This window comes from Tachypleus tridentatus, chromosome 1 (assembly GCF_004210375.1).
Source record: "Tachypleus tridentatus isolate NWPU-2018 chromosome 1, ASM421037v1, whole genome shotgun sequence".
NCBI classification, from domain to species: domain Eukaryota; kingdom Metazoa; phylum Arthropoda; class Merostomata; order Xiphosura; family Limulidae; genus Tachypleus; species Tachypleus tridentatus.
In genome coordinates, this window is record NC_134825.1 from 102,648,000 (window position 1) to 102,659,135 (window position 11,136).

At 34.8% G+C, this 11,136-nt stretch overlaps 1 non-coding gene across 1 annotated transcript; it reads right to left on the reverse strand.

The window, feature by feature from the left end:
• Positions 1–6,231: 6,231 nt before the first annotated feature.
• LOC143233904 (U1 spliceosomal RNA) lies at positions 6,232–6,395 on the reverse strand. The gene has a single exon (XR_013018385.1). It is a non-coding gene; the product is annotated as a U1 spliceosomal RNA (small nuclear RNA).
• Positions 6,396–11,136: the final 4,741 nt, after the last annotated feature.

The window sequence follows — 11,136 nt, forward strand, 5'->3', positions numbered from 1 at the left end:
AAAGCAGTTGCATTTATTTTATTATTTTATCACGAGGCAAAATAATAAATTATAAAAAATGAAAAAAAAACAAACCTAGAGCCCTAACATCAACATCGTATCGATCATGCTAGCAGGCTAAGAATGATAAACAGATAATGTAAATTTTGAAACTGTACAACAAGCATTGTATTCAGAAATCTTAGCTGTGAAGATGATAAAACAATACGGTTACGTGGTGTTTTATATTAAGTACCTAATTCGTAGAGCATAGCAGTCCAAGAAGAGACAAAATATATCTCTTACGTCGAATTAGATATTAAACTGTTCTAGAAGCATTTTAGTCTAGTGTTGTTAATGATTTTGCAAAATCACACTCGAATTTAACATTTTATAAAATGACTTGGACAACAGTGGATTTTACTAGTGATGTTGCGAGTATTGTACGGTGAAGCCGTAATACGAATTTGTCGACACATCGTCCGATACGACTCATGAATCTTCACGTACTTGGCAAGCTTTCAATAAACATTATTAGTCTTATCTACATAAAGATCACAATTTCTGATAAAGTATTTGTACTAAAATTAATGTTTTAATATATGGAGTCCAAGTAGTCACTACTCCTAGTGTAAAGTGATTTCAATCTGATATTTAAAATACTTTTCTCCATTTGAAAATTAACAAATTTATTTTTTACGTAATGCGAAATAAATTTCCAACTTTTTTTCGAGAAAGCTTCAAATATTATCTGCTACATTAACTTTCCTAATTTTATGTGAAATCGTAACCACCATACAGAATAAATCAAAATTATCCGTCTCCTTTCTTTCTATAATAACTTTAAAATGTAGCAAGAAAACCATAGTTGCTTAAATGAAATAATATAAAGTTCTTAACGTTATACACCTGTTTTTAATTACATTCAATTGTCACGTGTGAGATACCAACTTCTACAGCTTCATTTCCTTTGTCCAGTGTACAGATACTAGATTGTACAGTTTTCTTTCCTTTGTCACGTGTCACATACCAACTTGTACAGCTTAATTTCCTTTGTAACGTATCAGATACTGAAATATACAACTTTTTTTATTTGTCACATGTCAGCTACTAGCATATATAGTTTCCTTTAATTTATCACATGCAAAGTTTTGAAAGCCAGCACAGTCCTCAGGGTAAACATTCTTCTCTTTCTCTTTCTCTCTTTTTTTAACATTTTAAGAGCTTAAAGAAGATCCTAAATTAGAACAGTAACGAGTTCATAAACAAGTCAAAATCATAGACGCAGCCGTTTTAGTTCACAGTATAAGCTTGAAACATCAATAATGTAACAACAGATATTTATTAAATATATAAAGCAAAGGTATTTTTAATTATTACTCAAGTTATAATATCAGTTATTTTTAATCAAGAGTGTATATGGAAAGAAAAGCCAAAAACTATGCTTTTTAAGATTAAATGAAGATATAGCTAAAAGATGCTTTGTGAGTTTTACTGTATAACCAAATTTCTTTCCTCCAGGTCCACGGGCAGCTGCCTCTATTGCTTCCATGTCAGCGCGTCTACTGACATGCTATTATAATCGCGGAATAAAACTTCGCATCAGAAAGTCCTCGACAACTTTAAATAACCAATCTATTAACTAAAGTCATTTCAAAACAATGTGTTTCGAGTTCTACTGTTTTATAGTTCTGATAGAAGAAATTATTAGCACCACAATGGCTCAGGGGTATATCAGCGGACTTACAACGCTAAACTCCGGGTTTCGATACCGTGAGGGACAGAGTACATGTAGTCCATTGTGTAGCTTTGTATGGTCTGTTGCTTCCAGTGAATGATTAACTAACAAACTTAAAGTTTGTAAACAGGAAAGAAACTTTGACCATTTGAAGACGTATTCTAACGAGCTTAGAAATTCACAAACAGGAAGCGAGCTGGCACTTTGAATTATGAATAGGGCGACAAATCACTTCTCCACTAGTGTAAAAGGTTCTATAACAGACGCCAGAATAGAGAAAAATATTGCAAGCACTCCGATCGTTCAAGGAGAAGGAAAAAGATGTCTCTTACCGTTAGTAGAGTGCAGATAACTATCGTGTAGTTTTGTGCCAAATTGATAAGCAAAACCGTTAGTAGAAACGCCAATTCTGGCGTGAGCTCTTTGTAAGTATTAAAATGCTATTATTTCTTAAATATCAGTCATCATGTTCAAAAGATAAATTGTGTAAATATTAAATGATTGTTGCCTTAAATAAACGTGTTATTGGAACTCTTAGTCTCGAGTCTCTTTGTTTCAACTGTAAAGCCTCGAGTTAGTACCTGCGTACTCCATTAGCCCACTGCATCCTTACTTTAAATAGATATTTCATGTAACAGCAGGCAATATTAGTCGAAACTCCAACGGCTAGGCCGAAACATCACACTCGGCCTGCCTGGAAGTCAGCTCACGACCACGTTACATTTCTTTCTGAAGCCGAACTGAATTTGTGGTATCTTTATGTGGATGTATATTTAATCACTTTTGCTTTTTTTACAGTCCCAAAATCCTGGCTTCAGTAAAAATTCCACTTAACACTAAACGTCGGGACTTTGAATCAACATTAGAAATGTTCGGAAAGTCACTGTGCAGTTTTGTAATCATATTTTATTTAGTCTATTTCAAACCAGCAACTGATAGCGGTGTTTAGAAAAAAAATAAGAAGGATCCAGGCCTGTATTGATGTCAACGGGGGTCACTTTCAACATTGTTTATGATTGTCACTCATCTTTACCTCCTGTATTCGAAATTGAAACATGTCTGTTAATAAATATATAAGTGCACAGTGACTTTTCTGAACACCCTGTATAACTTTTTTTTTTTAAAATTAAGTGACTGATATCAATCATAAAGGAATAACTTTAAAAAATTGTTGCCTGCAAAATTTATATACATGTCGGTTCATGTATGTTTTTTTTATCTCTGTGATTCACTAGAATAAGGCGTTGAAATTTATATAATTACTAAACAACCACTGTAAATTATTATTACTGTGTGAGAAAATAAACATTAGTGTACAAATACGTCATTCATTCCTAAACGTGTTTTTTATGTTTCGGCCATAGGCCTACCAGATCTGACACAGCCGTTAATTTTTCACAAGGTAATAATGCCCTAAGCGTCCACTAACAATTATATGCAATGACGAATTTTATTAACACTATTACACTTTGGTTTGTGTTGGAATTACGAGAATGTATCAAACTTTATATCTGAAGCTGGGATTTTCAAAATACGGAAAAACTTATTGAGACTGATCGTTATTGCTGTGTATATGTATAACTGAACGTCGGCTATATTTCATTACAAATATAACGTTTTTGACTACCAAAATATTGCGGGTTGTGCTCACAACTACAAGTTACTGCAATGCATTTCTATTATTTAACCTGTGTGCTATCAAAGACCACGGAGTTGGTCAGGAATAAGGTGATTGGATGTATAGATTGTTACTACTACCGTAAGTTTTCAAAATCAATCTCACCCTCACCATTGAACCTATAAACATGCGTGTAAATTATCCGTTCAATTTCCGAATGCCACGTCATTTTACACATAATTAGTGTCTTCCTGTGAATAGGAAATTTGGCAAATTGCAACCTTGTAAAATGAACGACAAAGTATTCTGGTTACATGAACGTTGTATGCAAATTACTCTATAATTACACCTGCAATTAAATGTCAATCAGAAGACATTATATAAAACTTCTAAATTATAAAGCATGTTAAAGTAATTTGAAATCCCACTATGCGACAAATATAAGTTTTCGAAATGTTAAACGTGATACATAATAATTTAATTTCATCCATAAATACAATCTTTACAGAAAGAAGCATTAGTCTGCTTGCTACATACAAAACTTAAGAATACGTCTTTAAAACTAGAATATTACAGAAGTGAATGCTCATGACCTAAGCCCTCAAATCTAAGTATATTTTTATAAACATGCCCAAGACCTATCAAATTCTGTGTACCCTACTGTATTACAGAATGCAATATATAGAGCAAACGCAGTAAATAACTAAGTATGTTGTAATTCAAATTATGACAACCATAAACCAAATTGCCAAAGATGTAGGCGATAAAAAACGAGTACGCCAAAATAACCAAACAATTAAAAAAATAATATACTTATAAAAATCTCAGTCACAAATAATATTATCATAATCATTAAAAGTAGAATTGCTGAAAAAACAAAACAAATTGAACTATTGCAAAAGTAATACCATTTATAAAAATGGTAACATAATATAAAATTGTTTGTTTTGTAATTAATCACAGAGCTGTACAAAAGGCTATCTGTACTCTACCCACCACTGGCATCAAAATCTGATTTTTAGGGTTGAGGAGTGAAGGTCTAACACAATTAATAACTAAATGCATATATAATGAAGAGGAATACTATTATTCTTTATTATCAAACGCAATATTTCTTATTCAAAGTACAGTCAAATTAATTTCCTCCATCGAAAATAGAATACAACTACCTCCAAGAAAAATCAACAACAACAGTTTCAAACAAAGCTGTGAATGTAAAACAACAACAAAAATGCATCATATCTCTCAAAAACGATTAGCATAAATATATAATGTAGGAGCTAAAAGTTAAGACAATAATAAAAACTCGTATTTCGGAAACCAAAATAAAACATAAACAAAAAAAGATAACAATAATGAATTAACAAATTAAATAATAAACTTAAAAGTTTAATATTATGTATTTTTGATAAAATTGCTTGCAAAATTATTGAAAAAGAATACCAATTTTTAAGATTCATGTCACCTTATGAGATTAGCTGTATCAGAATGGTTCAAATTAAACCAATTGCAGTGAGGTTATCTTTTTCTGTCACTAAAAACACAATGCATAAATTAATGCTTCTGACATCCTAGTAACAGGTAAGAAACATTCTGAAGACTGTAGACATTTTTGTTTCACAATTTATTTCTCATCAGAAAATTATTGTTTTGCATGTTGCAATTATGCAATTTCGTAGGAGAGGTAGCTAGAAGAAAACACGCCAAAAATCATTTGTGATGACGAAAAAACACACTTGAAGTAAAAATGTATCTCAAGAAAGCTGGTATGGGTATAAAAACTTTTATTAAAATAAAGTAGAGAACAACGTTTCGATGTTCTTAGGTCGTCTTCAGGTTAACAAAGAAAGAGTTTGTAAATGACCATTGCTGGGCACATGTATTAGTGGAGAGTGTAAACGTGTTCGGGATCGTACATAGCGTTGGAGTTTGATGTTAGGCTATTCATTAGTGTAGTTATGTATAAAGGTGTTCCTTCACATTGGTTTTAGTTGTTGCATAAGTAGAGCTTCTTTGATTTTGCGTTAGTTTTCCAACTTAGTATCTGGGCGTTTTCTATGGGCATATTATGCTTATTTGATTTGCAGTGTTCAAAAACATGTGAAGGTGTTTGTGTTCCTTGAATCTGGTTTCCAAACCATTGACAAAATTATATGCACACACCTAGATCAACAACAAACAAACAATAATCAATTCGAGGATACAACAAACTACAAAACCTTACACTGCTGCACACCACAGTAAAAAAGATATCCAACATTTGTAAAACATCTTAATAAAACAACATTCCAGTAAACACCAAATTTATTGAAAACCAAGTGTAAAACTAAAGCCCATACTATGTAAGAACTACACTGACAAACACAACACGCGCAGATAGCCCTCGTGAAGCTTTGCGCGGAACTCAGAAACAAACACTACATAAGCATACTAAGTTGGGAAAGAAATGCGAAATCTAAGAAGTCCTACTGATACAACAACTACAGCCAATATAAAGGAACATCTTTATACCTGTACCAATTAATAACCTAACTGCAATGCCACCTACAATCCCTTACATGTTTACACTCTCGTTCCTGAGACATGTGCCTAGTTACAAACTTTCTCTTTGTTAGCCTGAAGATGACCTAAGGTCGAAACATTGTTCGCTACTGTATTTTAATAAAGGTTTTAACACTCATACCAGTAGTAAGCTTCACTGTATAAAAGAAAATTTTAAGCAAGGCAGAATTTTATTTTACCTTAGTTGTGTATTATTTATAATCTCTCTTCAGATAATAAGGAGGTATTGAGTGTTAGGAACGATTCAACATTGTGAAGTTACACACTTTTCATTATTTACATACAACTTCATTTCTCTAATAACAAATTGAATTTTTCTTTTCGATTTTTACTACAGGGGATAGCGCGAACGCAGTCCCCCACTACCAAAAATTACACGCTCCATCTGTCCCAGTTTGGGATAGTGACATAGTTCCACCCACCCAGAGTGCAATGGGTGAGCCTCGCTCTGGAGAAGCCACCTTGTTGATCATGGCATTCTCAGCGCCAGGTAAGTATGCTCTATAACAACAACAAAACTGACAGGTATTTCGTTTTGAAGTTCTCTATCCCCTCCGGGGGTGCTCAGAAAGATGGCCTTTCTCTTCGCCCTACTCGTGATTTTAGGATATTGAAGCAGCTACCCAAAGAAAAGCGAGAAAAAAGTGACGGACGAGATCATCTTTAAATATGGTACAAACTCTGAGCAAGCAAGGAAGACGAAAGACCGACAAACTGACACCAGACACCCATAGATTATATGCTAATACCATAAAATCAAGGGCCGATTTAGGGTTCATCAGGGCGGCCGGGATCTGTAAATCCAATGCCGAAAGTTAGATGTGGGGGAAACGGGAGAACCCCGGGAAAACCCACTTTCACTAGCTGGTACCAATGATCCAGCTAGTACCAGTTTAGTTCACTTCATGAGGATGGAGGGTCGCACAGGGAGAAAAGTGGGGCTATGTCACGATAATGTTTTACCCTTATCATTAATGTGTGAAAGTCATTGAGAGTCGACTGCACTGTACAACGAAACTCCAGATTGGGGTTCTAGAACTTGTTCAGGTAGATTCTCTGGGTATTCCTCAGTCGTTTGGGAAAAGTTATGTCTTCTGTGTATTCTAATTTTAATAGTTTGACAGACGGTAGGATGCTTATCTGTTATAGTTGACTTATCCGAATAGGTAGCTTGTGTAGTTTGCATCTGGGAAGACGTTTTAGAGTGAAGTGTAATAGATGACATTTCAGTGAATTTGTTGACGATTTGACTACAGACTGTGGGGGTGGGGGGTGGAAGAACGGATTAGATGATACGTTAGGTGGCGAAACAGATTCTGGTTGCTTGGGTATCCACAGATTGAGTGAGCGACGGCAAGGACGTTCGGCACTAAAATGAAAGATGTGACAATAACAACCATTACGTAAAATCGTATCGGCAATATGTTTAGTGGTTGTTACCATTTTCATGAAGTTGGTAGCTTGTCTGGAGGCTTTCGAGTAGATTCGGTGCACGGCGTATATCTCGGAATTGGTTTGACTTTCAACAGCGCATTTGATTTCACTCGGTTGAATGGAATGGTGTATTCCTCTCAGGAAAACAGAGAAAAGGTTTGTTGGGCCCTTAGTTGGTGAACATTTGATATTAATTTGAGTATTCCACGGCTCACAAAAGTATGATAAGTCCGTAGGCGTTGACGGCTGGAGGAGAATACCTTCCCGGTGAAGGATCCGGGTTCTAGATGGGTCTAAGGAAGCGCCAGGTTTAGCCTGCGCGATAAATGTGACTATTTGAAGAGGCGAGAGGTGAGGTGGCAGACCGTCGACGATTACCGGCGGGACAGGTGGCGAGATTGGCACAGTGGTTCCAGTTAATGAGAACGTCATGCTGGTAAAGGGGAGGGAAAATACACGTCTTACTTGCTCAGTGTCAAAGCTAGGAATGAATGAAAATGTTCTATACTCTTCATGTAAGGCTTATGTAAACACAAACGCAAACTAACGTGGCAAGGGTTTAGTTTAGAGAGAGAGAAATCTGAAGAATTCTCTCTCCAACTGGGGTGATCAGGAACGTTGTGGTTCCTCTTCCTCCCTTCTCGTGAAAAATTATTGAAATTTGCATGGGGTTTTTGCCTTTCTTTTATTTTGACTCTTTTTAGGTGAAGGAGTGAGGTTGGTCATAATACTGATGAGCGAGACAAAGGCAGCACCGGAGAGACCAGCCAGGCCAGGATCCAAAAAGCAGATGTCAAAGTAAATATGAACGCGAGACGACCCGTTTCAGGGCAGGGCAATAATGTTGCTTTGGCTGGGATCTAAAGATCCAATGCCTGAGATTTGGATGTGGGGAAACGGGAGTGCCCCGAGAAAACCCACTTTCACAGGACAGGCACCGAAAGATTTACCTGTCCTGTGCCCGAGACCTGAAAAAGAAATACATATTATATACGTAAGATTTATCCTTTATGTACTTTGTTGTGTGATTTGTAATTGCTGAAATATGTTGTATGGTGAAATATATTTGGTTGGTGTACTGGCTAATTTACATAGTGATGCAGTTAGTTTGTTTCTCTGTTCTGCTTTTAAATGATATTTGTATGACATTTCTGTTAGTCTGTTTCTAAGAGATGGTAAGTTACTGATTCGGTGTATATAGTTTACGGGAGTGTATGATGGTAATCTGTATGCTGCTCTTAGTATTTTGTTTTGTTGTACTTCGATTTTCTGAAGTGTTATTTGACATATTATACGTGACTTGACATCCATACTCTATTAACGGACGGATTTATGACTGTATGTTGTTAGCATGTTTTTTCATGTTAATCTTGTGTCGAAAGTGATGTATCTCCTCAAGTTAATAGGCGTATTTACGAATGAGAATTTTGCTTTTTCGAGAGTAATTTTTGTCTTTTTAGATTTCTGTTAAACGTGATTGCTTGCGATTTAGTTGGATTAAAAAACGCTCTCCACTTGTTACTCAGATTGTTTCATGTTTCTTGAACGCACTGGGTTTTTGGAGGTAATCCAGATAGCAAAGTCTTCCGCGTCTTGCGTAAGGCTTATGTAAAAACACTTTGTAGTTTTAAATAAGGTGTAAAAATAAAATGTTTAATTGTCTGAAAAACGTTTTGTAAATACTCGAAACAACTTTCAAACTTTATAATGGAACGTCTTATTATCTAGAACTTTATTTATATAAAATAAAACGTTTTGTATAATTTCACATTTATGAAACGTAAAAGACATATTTCAGATTTTTAACCTCTCGATTGGAAGCGTTTGTCTTGACGGCTGCGCCACCTAGCGCTGTATTTTGTTTCTTTTTCAACAACATTGTAGGTACAAATAAGTTGTATGGTTTTTCTTTTATTTAAAATTCTTTGTTTGTTTTTTGAATTTCGCGCACAGCTACTCGAGGGCTATCTGCGCTAGCCGTCACTAATCTAGCAGTGTAAGACTAGAGGGAAGGCAGATAGTCATCACCACCCACCGCCAACTCTTTTACCAACGAATAGTGGGATTGACCATAATTATAACACACCCACGGCTAAAACACACAATATTTGCAAAAAAAATTCATGTTGGTGATGATAAGCGACCTGAGATACATTTCGACTAAACAGAGTTCATGGATTATGTTTGTTTGTAGCTAAGAAAAAAATACTTTATGGATTGTAATGTGTTTTGCTCACCATAATTACAGAAATTGGGTTTCTGTCGTTATAAGTCCGCAGAATTACCGCTGTGTTACTGGTGAGAAGTGTTCATAGAAGTCCAACATTTCAATGAAAGAAAAGAAAATTCACTATTAAATTGAAGGACAAGTGTTGACTTATTCATTTTCAAGAAACTGGTTTATTTTGACGAGTGCAGAAATTAGCACGTCACTTTTGACAAAGAATGGCGAAGGTTCTTCAAATGTTAAATACTCGTTTTTATGCCTTCAAATCGCTTTATGTTACGTTATTAGACAAATTGTATAAATTTAAGTTAACTTTATGAAATCATTATAACAGAGCAATTTACTACTTCATTTATGCTGTTTTTTTCCTTTTTTGCTTATCCAGTTATTTTTTCAAACAATGAATGTAGGTCAATTTTATCATTTACCTGCCAATGATATAAAATAATACCTCAAGAAGGATTTAATTTAAAGATAAAATATCCTTGAATATTTGAATTATTTTTAATTACATCACTGCACATTACTCTTGGTTACCTGAACAATGTAACTGAATTAGAATAAATTTTTTTCTTTGTAAAGTTACCACAGCTGATATCAAGATAATTGTGACAAGAAAAATGATTGGTCTGACATAATTTCAGTGCATGGTATCCTTGAAATAATTTATAATGCCATTCATTTTTTCCAAAAGGACGTTTTATTTAGTAACTAGTAACTGAGACTATGATTTAGATGTTGAAAAGTTAGCCTACTTGCTTCTCATAGCATTGTGTAGATAAACTGTAAGAAAGACTGAGTACCATAATTATATAATATGTGATTTATTATAACAAAATATGAAATTTACTTATATCCATTTTCTCACATTTATTCACAAAAATTGTCGTCATTGACCTATATTTCGATAATATAGGGCTACTTCTTCTCTAACTGACATGTCACAATTAAAATTAATAAAATATGCTAGGAAGAAACAGATTTCTTGAATACATAATGAAAAAACAACAACAAATTGTACAAAATGTTCTTGGGGTCCCAACGGACTGAAGAGGGTCGACCAATTTCAAACTTTGCTTCACAGATAAACTAATGCCAAATTTTGGACAACATATAAGCAAAACGTATTCTGAGTAAACATAAAGTGTTTCTCATATCTCTTACCAGTCATTTTACAAACACTTATCACACTATACACTGGGTGCAGAGTGATTAGTGCAGACATGGTTTCCACATGCTGTACAGGTTTGAGGGACATTGCTGTCCGCGAATCTTTGACAAAGACGACATCGTGTTTTTTTGGTGGAAAATCTTGACCAGTATGCGGTCTTGTGTCAAGCAATCCTAGATCTACAAAGGCAGATTTGATGCCTTTCTGCATTGCATGGGGATACTGCAGATGACTCTGAAGTAAGTTGTGCATATTACTTCACTTTGGGAGAGATCTAAATACATAATCACTCTTTATCACAATGGATAACCTCTGCAAGTCCATACACACAATGCCTGATGAAGACACAGAGCTCCAAATCTGTATATTACTTGGTGTCTTCATGGACCCCACGCAACCTTTTATTC